General features: G+C 48.8%; 1 pseudogene; it reads left to right on the top strand.

The window, feature by feature from the left end:
- Positions 1-1,371: 1,371 nt before the first annotated feature.
- Positions 1,372-3,290, top strand: LOC125506400 (annotated as a pseudogene).
- Positions 3,291-18,979: the final 15,689 nt, after the last annotated feature.

The raw sequence follows: 18,979 nt of genomic DNA, 5'->3' as shown, positions 1-18,979 counted from the left end.
CCTGCAGCAGAAATACAGTTCAATCACCCAGGGGCACTAACAAGGAGAAGCTTATTGGGATTACACTACAAAAGCACACAAAAATACAGAGAAAAGCACTTAGAAGCCAATACAGGGCTAGAACACAAAAATGAAACACCAAAAACAGAGCACTGATGTGCTGGGTAAATAGCATACACCGAGAGCCATCTATGCACTCAGAAGCCAAGGGGCATGTGCATTGCATGCGGCAGAGGCCATGGATGACAACACCTACAACTCTAAAAGACTAAAACCAACACGGCCAGAGAAGGAACACCAATCTACCAGCGAACAAAGAGACCATTTACCAACGCAAATCACCAACCCCTAACCACAAAAACACCCATCTCAAAACTTATATCTCATCCATACATCTAACTGAACCACAAAAAGAACACACGCATGCCACAAAAGCGCCTACACAAGAGGGGATCCAACATGAGCAACGAGGAACAATGGCGGACTACGCATAGCATGAAGCAGAACAAACCGCTAAAACTACAAGCACCTACCACGAATCTACAACAGCACGACCCGGGATCACGACAGACACCTAACACGAACCGAAACAAAATCACATCAGCGACAGACCCTAGATCTGGAAGCCACACAACCAGAAATGGAAAAAAACTACGTGCGGGAGAGAGAATTATGAGATCAACCAACCAAAGGATGCGAGAAATCGAAGAGAAAGGGGAGAGAAATCAAGCTCCACGGGTGGAGGATCTTGGAATCGACATGAACACAGAGGAATCGCCTCCGCCGGCCAAGCGGATGTTCCCCCCTCCCCCCCTAATCGAAACAGTGGAGCTCAAATGAAAGGGGGAAACCTTGCGGAAAATTCAAAAACGACAAAAACCAAAAGAGGGGGAGGGGCGGCCGGACGCAGCGGTTTCGTGCTGGGACAGAAAATCGCACCCGACAAAGAAAACTAGACAGTCCAGGAGCGAATCTCCGCGCAACAGCGGACGAACAATGATTTAAATGTTGGCGAATTAAAAAACAGTTGAGTGCAAAATAGCAAATCCGAAAAAGTAAAAGATGACGCAGGGGCCGCGCTGAGGCTGGTCGTAATGGGAGTATCATAGATAGTACCATGCATGCCAACTAGGCAAATTTGATGAGGTGGCATAAAATTAAATGAAGAAACAGAGGGTTGAGTATCACATCATGATACTGTATTATATTAAATGTTGTGCTACTATGTGTCATGCATGCTGATAAATGAAGTCATCTATAATACTAACATATGATACTATGTACTACGGGATAGTATCATACCCTAGTATCATAAGCATGATAGTAGTATATATGATACTTGATATTACAACCAGCCTGAGACCCGCACGCTCCGAAAGTCTGAGATGACGTGGAGTATTAAAGAAAGAAATCGCAAAGAGAAGAAGAAAACGAAAAAAAAAAAGGAGTGCGGGGAGCGCTTGCCTTTCTCCTTCCCTGCATTCGCCGTTCTGGCAGCGGCGTGATTCCACCCTATTCCGGCGGCGGCCGCCGCCGCTTCGGCAACGCAGGTTCATATTCCTCCTCCAATTTACTGGTCTTTGGTGTCTAAATACGTCGCTGGGTGTTCCATCTAGATCCAGGCGCTACTCGGATTCCCCTTCAATCTATCAACTCCGATTTGGGATCGCGGTAGGAGCCGTCCTGTATATAGCTCCGGCCGACGAGCGAGAGCAACGCATCCGAACAAGCCAAGGTGCGGGATGGGGAGAAAGGCGCCTCCTTTTGCTCCGGCCGGGCGGAAACGCAAAGGTCCGTCGCTCCCCTTTCTCTCCCCCGGCAAACGCCGGTTTATCCCCACTCCGGCGCGGGCAGCCACCGGCTGGGCGTCCCTCCCGGACGACATAGCCCGCCAGGTCGCCGCGCTGGTGCTGAAATCCGGCGTCGTGGACTACATTACATTGCCTTCCGCGCCGTCTGCTCCGGATGGCGCACCTGCGCGCCCGCTCCGCGTGACCCCACCCTCCGGATCCCGTCTCTCCGCCCGGTCGGCTGGGTCGCGCTCTGCCAGATAACCTTCTTCCACACTCAAACGGCGAGGTGCCTCCGCGTCCGCCTGCCCGAGCTCCGGCGCCACAGGATCATTGGCTTCACCGATGGTCTTGTCATCCTGCTGCACAAGCGAACCACCGCGGTCCGCGTGCTCAACCCCTTCACAGGCGCCGCGGTCGACTTCCCGTCCCTCATCCCCGTGTACCAGCAGCTGATCAGGAACCGCAACTGCGTCCTTGGCATGAACGCTGCGGTTTGTACTAGTGTATCATCCACCACCTCCATTGCCGTCGTGGCCTGGTTCCCTTGGTCGTCTGTGGTGCTCAGCGCCGATGCAGGCCACCCGAGCTGGGAGGTCATCCAAACAGACATGTAGTCCGATGGAGACATGCTACTCGTTGTCAAGTCGCCAAAGTTTGTACACCCTGATGTAGAGGTGTGGCGACGTTACATCATTGCCATCTTCAAGGTGAAGATAAGCATGAGCGGCCACCATGAACTGATTCCCGTAAGAAGTCTCGGCGACCGGGCATTGTTCGTCTCCTTGGACAGGTGCTTGTCCGTGTCGTCCAACAACCTTCCGTCCATCAGCAGCAACTCGATTTACCTCACGGTATCACTCCCGGATCCGGTCGTCGTGCATTGTTTGAGCAGCCGATCGTTCGAGCGGCCAACGGCGTTGTGTCAGGTACACGATGGAAAGGAGATGGTCTGCCCATCCGTGCGGCCCTTCACTCTTGCTGATCATCTTCTCACCTACTGCAATCATCATGAATGGTACGGTTTCTCAATTACTAGCTTCCTACCTCCTCCTCGATTAGTGTTCAGCATGATCGCTCTAACTAATGATCTCATTTCGCCATCCATCCATCCATCCTCTTGCAGGTCAAATGGACTGATGTTTCATGAGTACTACTTCATACCCGAGTCTTTTCAAGGGCTGTGGAAGAAAATAAGAACCCAGGATTCCCAAGTGAGGATTTCACGCGTGAGAGATTGAATCAGATATAGGATAAGTAGGCATGCGGCACCGAAGAAATAATAGTCCCTCTGTATTTTAGACTACTCATTTTCTCTCTGTATTTTAGACTACTCATTGAAAATGAGAATATTATTTAATTTCTTTATTCCTAATGCTTCCAATGTAATCAATATGATGATGTAACCAGAATTAAGAAAACCTTGTCTCACTTCTTGATGAAGTGAGAAGTGAGCTTGTTTGTGAATTAAAAAATGACCGGTGGTTTATGTCTACCCAAGGGGATGATGAGAAAATTTGAGCTTTTAGTATGCTGTTATGCCAGCTAGGATCTGCTCGTCCAAGGTGATATTGACATCCCTCTGCTTGGCGGAGTCTGCAGGTTCATTCAGTGTACTTGCTGCTAAGTTTGAATCCCAATACAGCTTGTTATAGTTTTGTCTTATCTTAAAGAAGGTCAGGATTCTACATTCCTCTGCCTTGATGAATATTGGAAGGATGTCGGTAAACAACATCAAGTAGACCAGCAGCAAGGTAATACTCATTCTTGTCATTATAACTTCATGGGTCCTGATGCCTTTTGCCATTTGGCTTCCATTGCAAAAGAGTGTCATGTGAGGCACTTCTCCTTTTTTGCCCCAAAACTGTTTCCCCTTTGGTGCATGTTTTTGTTTTCTGGGATGACAGAAAACTAGTCCTCATTGATTTTCACAACGGAAGAGATTGTTCTTGAAATGTAATCGTTGTTCTCTTGCTGAGTAAATATGTATTCTTTCATGTCCACGTATTGTTACATATTGCTGAGTAAATATTGGCATCCCTCTGCCTGGCAGAGTCTGCAGGTTCATTTAGTGTACTTGCTGCTAAGTTTGAATTCCAATATAGCTTGTTATAGTTTTGTCTTATCTTAAAGAAGATCCAACACGCATACACGCGAACGTGGCTTGTTGCCTGTCCATTTGGTCAAGAATCAACGAGATATTAGAAGTTGTCCGACCCAAATTCAAAAACCAGGCAAGGCAAAATTTTGTGTTTTGATCATTTTCTCAAACTAAATCAAGATCTGACCCTAGTTTGAAAAAAATCGAGATCTGACCCTTTTGCTACCGTCAGAGTCCATGGCGGTAGGGTGTAACAGTCTGCCGCCAAGGTCCCTGGTGGTAGGGTTGCATGTCCTATCGTAAATTTCTCTTAAGTATTGAACATAGCGTGTGATCGTGCCTACAGCGGGTTGTTTCCTATCATCAAGGTCCCTGACGGTATTCTGTTACACCCTACCGCCATGAACATTGGCGGTAGTAAAAAGGTTAAATTTTGAAAAAAAAAAAGAGGTCAGACTAGGATCAGATCTTGAGTTAGTTTCAGAAAATTGGCGGTAGTAAAAAGGTTAAATTTTGAAAAAAAAAAAGAGGTCAGACTAGGATCAGATCTTGAGTTAGTTTCAGAAAATGGTCAAAACCCGAAATTTAGCCACCAGGCGACTGTTCCACGGTCGGTCCCTCTCTCTAGTGAAACTGGAAGAGGGTGCTCAGAAGAACCTCGCCTGATTCTGCGAGGAGCCATGCATCCAAGCATTGGTCTGAACGGTGAAGTGCCGAGACATGAAGAGTGAGCGCCAGGCGTGGTGGCCACACGTTTTGAAATCAACCACCCTCGACGTACGTACTACTGGGAGCAGCACGGTGGGTCGGGTCCATGACGCTAGGACACGCGCTGGCGCATGCATCAGATAGCCCGGACACGCCAGAGCGCGCGCGCGTGCGGCTGATTTGATTTGTCAACCCTCCTGACGCCATGGCGCCTGCTTTCTTTTCTGCAGCCAGGCACGCAGGCGGGGCTTATGGGTCCCGGTACGGCCCACAGCTGTGCCCCCTTGCCGCATCGCCATGGCCCATGACCAGGAGGCCTACAAGCTCCTACCGCCAGCCCTCGGCCTCCCCAGCTCACGCCCGGAGCATGCTTGCGTGCGTGCGTGCGTGCGTGCTACTCCTACATGCACAGCAGCTGCACCAGCACCATCAGCGTGTGCCCGCCCGTGTACTCTCTACGCCCGCACGCCAACGGCGCCGTGCTCGCTCGATCTCCGCTGCCTCCCGGCCGGCCGCCGCTCCAGATCTCTCCTGATCTTCATGTCTCGTCGACAACGGTGACGTTCGTTCCTTCTACCGTGGCTCTCTCTGTGCGTCCCGGGAAGGAAGGTGGCCGACACGGCGCGCACGCTTGCGGACCAGGTGTCTGGGCGTAAAAACTGCTGGTCACGCCAGCGAACAGCGGCACCAACAATGCAACGCCCTTTTTTCTGAAGATAGTTGCTGTCAGCAAAAACAACAACGGGGATCTAACTTTTGCCTGAAAAATGCAACCCCTTTCCCGCAGGTCCACTGCGCTTTCATCGGCCTCTTTTATCCGATCATGGATGGGATCATCGTGCGTGCCAGCCAGAGGAGAGCAAAGTGTCAAGTGTAGGTAGCACACATCTTTGTTGTTGCCATGGACAGTATTTGGTGGTGTTTCTAGAAGCATGCACGAGGCGGTGTTATCCACGCCACGCTACATTTTGTTAGCTAATCGAAGGTCGCTCTGACGGGATGATCCAAGGATCTGCCGCTCGCTAACCGGACTCACGTCCAGCACGCAGTCACAGTGTGACAGTGAGTAAGAGCAGCTCAGCTTATTTGATGTCCCGAGAGCACATCAAATAAGCGGCCCAGCTGAGCTGCTCTTACTCACTGTCACACTGTAAAGTTACGGGACAGCGTGTCGTCGCAGCCATGCCTTGGTGTCCAAACAAATCACCAGACTATGGTACGCCTTTGGTGTACCCTTGAAAAAAAAAACAAATCACCAGCGGCTCCATCAAAGTATAGTAGTGGCCAGTGCAGGTGTTGAGCACTTGAGCAGGGATAACTTGGAGGCTAATAATAGGCAGGGCTAATGAAAAGACGGTGATTAGGTTAACCCACCAAGGTTTCCTTAATGTGCTGCTACCAGACTACTACTACATGCTAGTAGGTGCCGGTGCCAGTGAAGGAGTGAGAAAACAGCGTGTGGATTCAAAAGGAGCAGCACTGCACTGGATCTGAACGTGAGCAACAGTGGAGCAGGTAGTAGCAACCAGCAGGCAGCAGCCAGCCCTGCTATGCTAATGCTATGCTACGAACGAACGAACACGCTGTAAATCCATCTGCATGGGCCGCTGGGTAAGCAGAGGCTGGTGAGTGGTAGTGTACGACGGTGCGGGGCATCAACAGTGAGCAGTGCCACAGTGGGTCTGTCAGGCTCAGGCCAACTTGCGCGTGTACCGTGTGCTCGGCACCTCACTCACAGGCTGGAAATGCAATGTTGGCCGTCCTCAAGCGAACGAGGTGGAGTCGTACCGCTACGTAGTACTCCAGCTGGAAGCAAATGGACTTCAAGCCAACAGTGTAATTAATTACCCGTGTGCACTGCAAAAGTCGAACGCGTCTTCAGTAAATGGCTCTGACTCTGGCTCTGGCTATCATCAATCCACTCATTTACTTGCACTCCTCGTGTGAGTCAGAGACTAGTACTGTCTGCTGTGGCATTTCATAAACTGGATAGCAATGGGCAATGGCACACGAGACACGACCGGCTCGTTCATGGGGCATTGGTGGTCTCAAACACTGTAAGGGCATCTCCAAGGCGTGGGGAAGTATGAGGTGATCCCAACCCTCAAAAGCTACCATGATACCAACTTGAAAAATTCAAATTCAAGTATTTTTAAAAAATCTGAAAAAAAATTCATAGATGTTCACGACACATATGTCAACAACCCCAAAGAAATCCAGATCAAAATTCAAAATACACATCGAGAAACAAAAAACTGAAATATGTCATGAGTAGCGTCAAAAGAAGACAAAAACAGGAATGACGCTATTCATATCTGAATTTGTCTTTTCTGTTTCTTCATATGTATTTCAAGTTTTGATCTGAATTTTTTAGAGGTTGTCTACGTATGTGCTGGGAACATCCATGATCTATTTCAGATTTTTTTGGAATGTTTAAATTTGATTTATTTTTAAGTTGGTAGCATGTGAGTATTGGTATCATTGGATATTTTCCCTTCAAGGCCGACCCGCAAACCGCCCGCATTCGTCCGGATCGCGCTGTCCGACAACCCAAGCCATCTAACATGGGCCTTTATCAGTTTGCGAAACAGTCCGGACGTGTTTTCTCCCGCAAACCGGGGACAAACGTGATGGAGGTGTACGGGAGTCCGGACACGACACACGTAGGACTCCGACACCTTCGGCCCACCCAAAACCATTCCCGGACCCGGCGCTTCCATCCTTCCCATTTCTCTTCTTCCTTCTTTGTCTCTTACCTTTGCCACCACGCCACACCCATGCCGGAATTCTGCGTCTCCATCACCTCCAGCGCTCCGGTAGGGCTCCACCCCGCTTTTCCTCCGCCGCCGTTCAACCCATGTCCTTCAACCGCCCCGCCAGGTACTGTCAGCTACTGCTATACTCACCATGGTCAGTAACTGTTTGATGAATTGCCGCAGCTATTTTTTTCCCTATTTCTTTCTAGGAATGGACTCCGATCTCGAGTACATATACAAGCAGTTTGTTGAGTCGTCCGACGGCTCATCGGACGAGAGGGAGTACTCCGATGAGATGGCGATGATGCAGGCGGTCCTTGAAGACTCCGAGCATGCGGAGGAGCATATTCTCAATTTCAAGGGCTTAATCAAGGGTTATCGAGCGATCAATCATAACAGGGCGCGTGGGCATTTGACACTGATGGCTGACTACTACTTGCCCATGATGCACTCTTCGCTAACCATTTGCGCCGGTGTTTTCAAGTGCTTAAGACTGTCTTCGATCGTTTGTACAATGGCGTTCGGTCCTATGATGACTACTTCATCCTGAAGAAGGACGCCATAGGTGTGATTGTGTTCTCTGGTTATCAGAACTGCACTATCGCACTCCGGATGCTTGCATATGGCATGGCCATTGATTCGTTGGATGAGTACCTATGGATGTCTGAGAGCACATGCGGAGATGCCATGGTCAGATTTGCAACTGCAATGGTCAAGGTGTTCTCAGAAGTAAGAGGGTGGCAAGGTTTGCTTGGATCTCTTGACTGCATATATTAGAAATGGAAGAACTTCCCGGAGGCTTAACAAGGGCAATATCAGGGTCATGTTAGAAGCCCACCATAATTCGTGAAGCAATGCGATCGCAAGATCTTTGGATTTGGTACGCTTTCTTTCGCATGCCTAGATTTCACAATGACATCAATGTGCTGCAGCAATCATCATTGGTTGTGAGGCTGACTGAAGAAAAGCTCAGCTGATGTAGGGTAGAACCCTAAGGGCCAATCTTTCACGAATTGGAGGGGGTCCCACGAAGAACACGAGAGGGGAAACACTCGATCAACAAGATCTAAATCACACATGTGCTAAATCCACATACACAAAGAGGAGGTACAAAGATCCAAAGTCAACACAAGAAGAATACAAAGGGTAGCTAGTTCATCCCAATCCTTGGAGGAGAGAGGTCTTGAATCCTAGGAGGGTCTTCCCATGAAGGGGTCTTGAATCCACTTGGGGGATATTCTCGCGTGGAGGTTGTCGGTGTCAAAACCGGTGGATCTCGGGTAGGGGGTCCCGAACTGTGCGTCTAAGGTCGATGGTAACAGGAGGCAGGGGACACGATGTTTTACCCAGGTTCAGGCCCTCTTGATGGAGGTAATACCCTACATCCTGCTTGATTGATCTTGATGAGTATGAGGAGTACAAGAGTTGATCTACCACGGGGTCGTTGTGACTAAACCCTAGAAGTCTAGCCTGTATGATTGTCATCGCCTCTACGGACTAAACCCTCCGGTTTATATGGACACCGGAGGGGCCTAGGGCTATACAAAGTCGGATACAGAGAAAGGAAATAATACATCCGGACGCCTAGCTTGCCTCCCACGCAAAGGAGAGTCCCATCCGGACACGGGAGGAAGTCTTCTATCTTGTATCTTCATGGCCCAATAGTCCGGCCCATATCACACAGGCCGGACGCCCGAGGACCCCTTAATACAGGACTCCCTCAGTAGCCCCCGAATCAGGCTTCAATGACGATGTGTCCGGCGCGCTGATAGTCTTCGGCATTGCAAGGCGGGTTCTTCCTCCAAAGACTTCAAAGTGTTTGATCCGAAGAGTCATACTCGGCTTTCCATTTAATGTCGTACCCATTGGCTTCTGCGCCTCCACCGCTTCGGCATCCACGTGTCAAGTGACCAGAAAGGTCAGAGTACTTTTTGCACATACCACCCTGGCCATGTAAGAAGGGCATCTATTTAAAGGGACTGTATCTTAGATCCCATTCCACATCGAGCGGAAAATCCTTAGAGCTTGCTAGGAGAAATCATTCCAGCATGGCTAGCGTTCCCAGTTCTTCCTCCCGCCCCCATGGCTCCGAAAAAAGGCGATTAGGGGAAATGCTCAGTATCCCACGGCCAGCTAAGTAAGCTTCAAACGCAGGGATTCCCCCCCCCCCCCCCCCGTGGATCTAGTCCCTATCCGGGCAGGATTAACCTCTTTTACGGGCGAAGCCCTCGCGGAAAATTTCCCCAATCCAGCCAGGGGGGAGCGAGTGTGCTTTACATCCTTCTTAATTAGAGGCGTCGGGTTTCCAATCCACCCCTTCCTCCGAGGTCTTCTGGAGTACTACGGCCTCCAACTGCACAATCTCACATCGGGTTCCATTCTGCACATCGCCGGCTATGTTGCTCTTTGCGAGCTATTCCTGGGCTGCGAGGCCCATTTCGAGCTATGGAGGAAACTGTTCTGCCTCGTCACTCGCTCCTAAAAGGGATCTATATTTGAGGTGGGCGGCGCCGAAATATGGCGCATAGCCGGGACCGGATACTTATCCGGCACGCCGAAGAAGGCGTCCGAAGAGTGGCCCTCAGAGTGGTTCTATATTGAGGACGTCGCTCTCCCTGACCCAGTCCGAATGGGCCTTCTTGAATTTACCAGTGCTCCATTGAAGAAACGCCACAGTTGGCGCCCTCGGAGCCTCGAGGAGGAAGATAGTGCGGAAGTCCAACAATTAATGGGCAAGATAAGGACACTCGCCCAGTCCGGATTATCAATAATCGAGGTAATGGCCACTTCCATAGTGCGAGGTGTTCAGCCGCTCCAATTCAGGGGGCTTCCCATGTGGCACTACAATGGGGAAGACGACGCCTCGCGCTGTGGACGAAAGGGTTTGGATTCCCTTACCGCCCTGGCCGCAATACTGGCCGATCTGTATAAAGGGGAGAAAGAGGAGTTCACTCGTCTTACGCTCCGGGAAGGATTTTCTATGTACAATCCTCCTAGCTGGGTGAGTTTTTAATCCCATCACTCTACTCAATCCTCTCCCTGAGTCATGTTTAATTGCCATTAATCCATCCATTTGCAACAGGAATGGCGGAAGGTTATAGCGGGGATCTATAGCCCCGCTCCACAGCCGAAGAACCGTAACCAGGACCTTGACCCCGGATACGAAGAGGATCCGGAGATATTTGTAGAGCTTGAGGAGGGAGTATTCTACCAGGCGAGCTATGATGGCACGGTAGTGCCAATCATGGCCGACTATCCCGGCCTCCTTCCTGCCTCACATGTAAGTAATCAGGAGACATCTCCTCCGACAGAGCTTCCTCATTGTACCTCACCCACCGCACTATCTCGTGCTGCAAAGGGGAGGTGCTCGGCACGCCATGCTACACCAGAGGCGTCTCGTAAGAGCGCGACGCCCACGCCAAACAAGTCGTCGAAGATGAAGGCAGACGATAACCCGGCCGAACCTTCATCGAAGAGTATGGCTTTTTTAAATATGCTTCCTGGCCGTCACATCGAACTGTAACATTATCCGCTGCGTCTTATCAGGAAAAGTGTTCGCCGGACTATGTCCAGGGGTCCTGCCGGTCGCGCCTCCACTAGTCAAATTCCAGACCCTGCCCTAAGGACGGGGGCTGGCACGGGAGTGACGCCGAATTGTCCTTCTACAGAGGTTTCAGATGATATGTCCGTCACGAACTCTCAAGTGGAGAGCGCCATGAATCATCGGTACCGAAGGGCCGCTCTTCGCGAGCCAGGTTTTACAAAAGAGGCATTTAGTGCCTTCAGCTCGGCTGATGTGTACATCCGAGCTGCTCGGGACGGGCTTACCAGAGCCATGGATCAACATTTGAAAGATATGCGGGTAAGTACGCATTGTACAGCCTTTCTAATCATATACCAGTAGCCCTCGAGACTTGAAGCAGTTGATACAACTGATTTAAGTATCATTGTATAATCAGGCACTTACAGATAAGAACAACCTGCTGTCTCAAGAGCTGGAAATGTGTCAGACCCAGCTAGCTGCGGCTATCACTGAATTGGAGAAATCCAAGGAGGCAGAGCCTGGTAATGTTTCCCTCCATCCAGAAAAAGTATAATCATATACCAGTAATATTAATACTGTTGTGTTTCTGCTGACAGGATCAGTAGATCAACTGAGAGAGAAACTGAAAGTCGCTCAGGCTGGTGAACAGGAGGCCAAAAGGCAACAGGCAATAGGCGAACGTGTGCTGATGCGGGTCACGGATGACAAGAACAAGCTGCAGGATTCCAACATCTTGCTGGGCGAAGAACTAAAAGATGTATGAGCCCAGCTAGCCGACGCCGTCAAGGAGAATAGGAGGCTACGAGGTGGCATATTTAGTATGCCTTTAACCTTACCTTTATGTAATTCAGCGAAGAAATGATCTAACCGATTTATGTCTGCAGGTATGCTGACTGGCCGTCCCGAAGAGGAAATGTCCGACTCTCAAGGCGACCTGCTGCAAGAGCTGTCCCAACTGCACGAGCGAGCTCGGCAAGCAATGTGGAGCTCCTCCAGGGAGTATGGAGGCCTCTCCTCCAGGGAGTATGGAGGAGCTTGTGAAGCTATTCCAGGGAGCTCGGCAGCGCTTCCGATTATGGAAGATATCGGCCTGCCGAGAAGGTGCGCGAGAGGCCTGGGCCATGGTAAAAACACGGTACACCAAGCTTGATCCGAATCATATGGCCCGGGGCGGACCTCGGGGGTCAGATGGAAAAGAAATTCCCGTTAGTCTGGTATATGACAAAGTAAAGATAGCCGCCAAGTATTCCCAACAGGATTGTAAGCTAGATAACATGTTAGATGGCATAGAGGAAGAAGTTTTTGAGTCCAAGTGACTATGTACTTCAATTGACAAATTTGTCCCTAGCCGGATTGTAAAACGATTGTCATGGCAGACCTTTTCGCTTCGACCTCTGGACCCGAAGGTGCGGAGTGTTTCCGAATACCCGCTCGGTAACATAGACCGGGGCATGTGTGGAAACCAGACGTAGGGGTCATAGTTGCTTGAACAAACAAGTTGTATCCGGCTAGCTATGTTATATTACATGTTGATTGTAAGAAACATCTTCCAGGGAGAATAGTTCCATTAAGGGTTCCTTTCCCTGGGCAGATATGCGTTAATGCATGTCCGAACTGTGATTGAAAAATCGTAGTATACGTAACATCTGGGGGTTCATGGTGTGATGAAGGTAAAACGTCTTTAGTTCGCCGATCGAATATTCCCTTAAGAACGCTAGCTTTCGGCTTCACCCAGTCTGAGGTACAAGTCCGGATGACTCGGCTGTAACAATTGCAGAGGTGCTCCCTTTATGCCCTAGCCGAACAAACGGGAACGTAGGGCATAAGCACAGGAGCCAGGCAACACAGCTTGGCAAAAGCTTAAGTCATAACGATGCATATAATGGCGAAGAAAAGTTACATATGCGGAAGAGGACACATATGTGTTGAGCTTGATGCTCGGAAAATAATAATAATAAGCTTCTGTAAAAGAAGGCCCTAGGTATTATGAGTGTATACATTTAAGGATGTGCACATCATAGGTGTGCGGTTTGGCCGCACAAGAGCTAAAAAGCTAGAGAAAATTAAAGAGGGTAAAAATGAAAACAAAGGGAGAAGAAGACGAACAAAGAGTATGGCTCTAGGCGTACAATCTTTGGAGTCTTGCGGCATTCCACGGGTTCGGCTCTAGGCGATTGTCAGATGCAGCACGCAGGCAGTACGCTCCTCCAGTGAGAACCTCATCTATATGATGAAGGGACCCTCCCACTTGGGCTTGAGCTTGTCCTTTTTCTTTTCTGGCAAGCGCAGAACGAGTACACCAACATTATAAGTCTTGGCCCGCACTTCTCTGCTTTGGTATCTGCGAGCCTATTGTTGATAGAATGCATAACGGGCTTTTGCAAAGTCGCGCTCCTCCTCCAGGGCATCTAGACTGTCCTGCCGATCGAGCTCGGCCTCTCTCTCTTCGTACATGCGCACTCAAGGTGAGTCATGAATGATGTCGCAGGGCAAAACGGCCTCTGCGCCATACACCATGAAGAATGGCGTGTATTCGGTAGTGCAATTGGGTGTGGTCTGCAGCCCCCAGAGTACGGAGTCGAGCTCCTCAACCCAGTGTTTGTCTGATTCCTTCAAAGACCGCACTAGTCTAGGCTTGATGCCGCTCATAATAAGACCATTAGCTTGTCCAACTTGAACGATTGTTTGTGGATGATAGACCGAGGCATAATCGAGCTTAATGCCCAATTTAGGACACCAGGGTTTCACTTCATCGGCTGTGAAATTGGAGCCGTTATCGGTGATGATGCTATGTGGGACACCATAACGGTGCACGACGTCGGATATAAAGTCTATCACCGGTCCAGCTTCGGCCATTTTCACTGGTTTGGCCTCTATCCATTTGGTGAATTTATCTACCATGACTAGCAGGTATTTTTTCTTATGGCTTCCTCCTTTAAGGGGTCTTACCATATCAAGCCCCCAGACCGCAAAAGGCCAAGTAATGGGGATTGTTTGTAGAGTGGTAGGTGGCATATGGCTTTGATTGGCGAAAACCTGGCATCCGACACAGCGTTGGACAAGGTCATGTGCATCTGCTCGGGCCGTCGGCCAAAAGAAACATGTACGGAAGGCTTTACTTACAAGGGCCCGAGCCGCGACATGGTGACCGCCGAGACCAGCATGGATTTCAGCCAGGAGCTGCTGTCCCTCTTCTTCAGAGATACATCTTTGAAGGACTCCGGTAGCACTTTTCTTGTAGAGCTCTCCTTCATGGACCTTATAGGCTTTTGAACGCCGAACAATGCAGCGAGCCTCATTCTGATCCTCGGGGAGCTCTCGCCTATTAAGGTAGGCCAAGAAGGGTTCGGTCCATGCGGCAATTACTGCCATTATTAGATGGGCCGATGGTGTTATCTCGGTGGCTGAGCCCCCGATGATATTAGTATTGTGTTTGGAATCTGGGGGGTATGATCGGATCTGGACTGGCGTTGCTGCTCTCGTCCTGCCACACCATGAATGGCTTGAAGAGCCTTTCCAGAAAGATGTTAGGTAGGACGGGGTCACGCTTGGCGCCCATGCGAGCAAGGACATCCGCCTCTTGATTACTTTCTCAAGCCAAATGATGAAACTCGAGTCCCTTGAACCGAGCTGATACTTTGAGTATGACATTAGATAGGCCGCCATCTTTGGATCTTTGGCGTTGAAGTCTCCGTTTAGTTGGGATATCGCGATATTTGAATCCCCGCGCACCTCCAGGCGTTGTATGCCCATGGATGCAGACATCCGAAGACCATGCAATAGGGCCTCGTATTCGGCTGCATTGTTGGAGTCTGTGTATAATATTTGGAGTATGTACTGGACTATGTCTCCAGTGGGGGACGACAAGACGATGCCCGCTGAAGGAAATATGCCCTAGAGGCAATAATAAAGTTATTATTTATTTCCTTATTTCATGATAAATGTTTATTATTCATGCTAGAATTGTATTAACCGGAAACTTAGTACATGTGTGAATACATAGACAAAACAAAGTGTCCCTAGTATGCCTCTACTTGACTAGTTCGTTTATCAAAGATGGTTATGTTTCCTAACCATAGACATGTGTTGTCATTTGATGAACGGGATCACATCATTAGGAGAATGATGTGATGGACAAGACCCATTCGTTAGCTTAGCATTATGATCGTTACAGTTTCATTGCTACTGCTTTGTTCATGACTTATACATGTTCCTCGGACTATGAGATTATGCAACTCCTGAATACCGGAGTAACACCTTGTGTGCTATCAAATGTCACAACATAACTAGGTGATTATAAAGATGCTCTACAGGTGTCTCCGACGGTGTTTGTTGAGTTGGCATAGATCGAGATTAGGATTTGTCACTCCGAGTATCGGAGAGGTATCTCTGGACCCTCTCGGTAATGCACATCACTATAGGCCTTGCAAGCAATGTGACTAATGAGTTAGTTGCGGGATGATGCATTACGGAACGAGTAAAGAGACTTGTCGGTAACGAGATTGAACTAGGTATGATGATACCACGATCGAATCTCGGGCAAGTAACATACCGACGACAAAGGGAGAACAACGTATGTTGTTATGCAGTTTGACCGATAAGGATCTCCATAGAATATGTAGGAGCCAATATGAGCATATAGGTTCCGCTATTGGTTATTGACCGGAGATGAGTCTCGGTCATGTCTACATAGTTCTCGAACCCGTAGGATCTGCACGCTTAACGTTCTGTGATGATTTGTATTATGAGTTATGTGATTTGATGACCGAAGTTTGTTCGGAGTCCCAGATGAGATCGGGACATGACAAGGAGTCTCGAAATGGTCGATACGTAAAGATTGATATATTGGAAGGCTATATTCGGACATCGGAAAGGTTCCGAGTGATTCGGGTATTTTTTGGAGTATGATACGTCTCCAACGTATCTATAATTTTTTTATTGCTCCATGCTATTATATTATCTATTTTGGATGTTAATGGGCTTTATTTTACACTTTTATATCATTTTGGGACTAACCTATTAACCGGAGGCCCAGCTCAAATTGCTGTTTTTTGCCTATTTCAGTGTTTCGCAGAAAAGGAATGTCAAACAGAGTCCAAACGAAATGAAACCTTCGCGAACGTGATTTTCTCAACAAACGTGATCCAGGAGACTAGGAGTGGGCGTCAAGAAACAATCAAGGAGGCCACGAGGCAGGGGGGCGCGCCCTCCACACTCGTGGGCCCCTCGTTGCTCCACCGACCTACTTATTCCTCCTATATAAGTCCACGTACCCCGCAAACATCCAGGAGCACCATGAAAACCTAATTCCACCGCCGCAACCTTCTGTACCCGAGAGATCCCATCTTGGGGCCTTTTCAGGAGCTCCGCCGGAGGGGGCATTGATAACGAAGGGCCTCTACATCAACTCCATGGCCTCTCCGGTGATGTGTGAGTAGTTTACTTCAGACCTACGGGTCCATAGTTATTAGCTAGATGGCTTCTTCTCTCTCTTTGGATCTCAATACAAAGTTCTCCTCGATTCTCTTGGAGATCTATTCGATGTAATCTCTTTTTGCGGTGTGTTTGTCGAGATCCGATGAATTGTGGGTTTATGATACAAATTATCTATGAACAATATTTGAATCTTCTCTGAATTATTTTATGTATGATTGGTTTATCTTTGCAAGTCTCTTCGAATTATCAGTTTGGTTTGGCCTACTAGATTGATCTTTCTTGCAATGGGAGAAGTGCTTAGCTTTGGGTTCAATCATGCGGTGCTCGATCCCAGTGACAGTAGGGGAAATGACACGTACTATATTGTTGCCATCGAGGATAAAAACATGGGGTTTATATCATATTGCATGAGTTTATCCCTCTACATCATGTCATCTTGCTTAAGGCGTTACTTTGTTCTTATGAACTTAATACTCTAGATGCATGCTGGATAGCGGTCGATGTGTGGAGTAATAGTAGTAGATGCAGAATCGTTTCAGTCTACTTGTCTCGGACGTGATGCCTATATACACGATCATGCCTAGATATTCTCATAACTATGCTCAATTCTATCAATTGCTCGACAGTAATTTGTTCACCCACCGTAATACCTATGCTATCTTGAGAGAAGCCACTAGTGAAACCTATGGCCCCGGGTCTATCTTCCATCATATTAATCTAACGTTATTTCCATTACTGTTCATTTTGCAATCTTTACTTTTAATCTATATCATAAAAATACCAAAAATATTTATCTTATATTATCTTCTCTATCATATCTCACTCTTGCAAGTGGCCGTGAAGGGATTGACAACCCCTTTATCGCATTGGTTGCGAGGTTCTTATTTGTTTGTGTAGGTACGAGGTGACTCGTGCGTGGTCTCCTACTGGATTGATACCTTGGTTCTCAAAAACTGAGGGAAATACTTACGCTGCTTTACTGCATCACCCTTTCCTCTTCAAGGGAAAACCAACGCAGTGCTCAAGAGTTAGCAGAGTACCGGAGAGTTATGGGAATTCGTATTGGGCCTTAATGGGCCATACGGGAAAGGAGAGAAAGGCCTCAAGGGTGGTCGCGCCCCTTCCCCATGGACTGGTCCGAATTGGACTAGGGAAAGGGGACGTCCCCTTCCTTCCTTCTCCTTCTCCCTTCCCTTTTTCCTATTCCGTGTGGGAGGTGGAATCCTACTAGGACTAGGGGGTCCTAGCAGGACTCCACACTTTGGGTATGCCCTATGAGGGCCGGCCTCCTACTCCCTCCATCCTTTATATACGTGGTCAGGGGGCACCCCATAGACACACAAGTTGATCATTGATCCCTTAGCCGTGTGCGGTGCCCCCCTCCACCATAATCCACCTCGCTCATATCATCGTAGTGCTTAGGCGAAGCCCTCGATGGTAGCATCATCATCACCGTCATCACGCCGTCGTGCTGACGAAGCTCTCCCTCGACACTCAGCTGGATCGAGAGTTCGTGGGATGTCACCGAGCCGAACGTGTGTAGATCGCGGAGGTGCCGTAGTTTCGGTACTAGGATCGGTCGATCATGAAGACGTACGACTACATCAACCGCATTGTCATAACGCTTCCGCTTATGGTCTACGAGGGTACGTGGACAACAATCTTCCCCTCTCGTTGCTATGCATCACCATGATCTTGCATGTGCGTAGGATTTTTTTAAATTACTGCGTTCCCCAACACCCGATCCTAAGCCGGCTAGCATATTAGAGCCATCGAAGTGCATGACCCAGTTGGAATATGTATCGTACTCTTTAGGGAGTTCGGCCTCTGTCCATTCAGTGACGAAGTCAGCCAATACTTGGGATTTAATGGCTCGGCGTGGTTTGTATGTTATGTCGAATGGTAGGAGCTCGATAGCCCACTTGGCAATCCGACCCGTAGCGTCGCGGTTATTTATTATATCACTGAGTGGTACTTCGGAAGTCACCATGATCGAACACTCTTGGAAGTAGCGTCGTAGCTTCTGGGATGCCATGAAGACCGCGTATGCTATCTTTTGGTAATGAGGGTACCCGGATTTGCATGGTGTGAGGACGGTGGATACGTAGTATACTGGTTTCTGAAGTGGGAACTTGTGTCCATCCTCCTTTCGCTCAACGACGAGCACTGCGCTCACCACGTGGTGTGTTGCAGAGATGTATAATAACATCGGTTCGCCGATGTTTGGCGCGGCCAGGATTGGGTTGCTCGCTAAAAGAGCATTTATTTCCTTTAGTCCGACCGTTGCCGCTTCCGTCCACTCGAAGTGGTCGGTACGTCGGAGAACGCGATAAAGTGGCAATGCTTTTTCTCCTAGTCTGGAGATAAAGCGGCTTAAAGCTGCCACGCATCCGGCTAGTTTTTGGACCTATTTAAGGTTGATTGGTGTAGCCAATTGTGACAAAGCTCGGATTTTGGTTGGATTTGCCTCAATCCCTCTATTGAAAACGATGAAGTCCAGCAGCTTTCTGCTACCTCTTGAGCACTGCGTTGGTTTTCCCTTGAAGAGGAAAGGGTGATGCAGCAAAGTAGCGTAAGTATTTCCCTTAGTTTTTGAGAACCAAGGTATCAATCCAGTAGGAGGCTACGCGTGAGTCCCTCGCAC

Source organism: Triticum urartu, chromosome 5 (assembly GCF_003073215.2).
Source record: "Triticum urartu cultivar G1812 chromosome 5, Tu2.1, whole genome shotgun sequence".
NCBI classification, from domain to species: Eukaryota; Viridiplantae; Streptophyta; class Magnoliopsida; order Poales; family Poaceae; genus Triticum; species Triticum urartu.
Note: the sequence above shows the minus strand (reverse complement) of the source record. Positions and strands in the feature narration are given on the sequence as shown.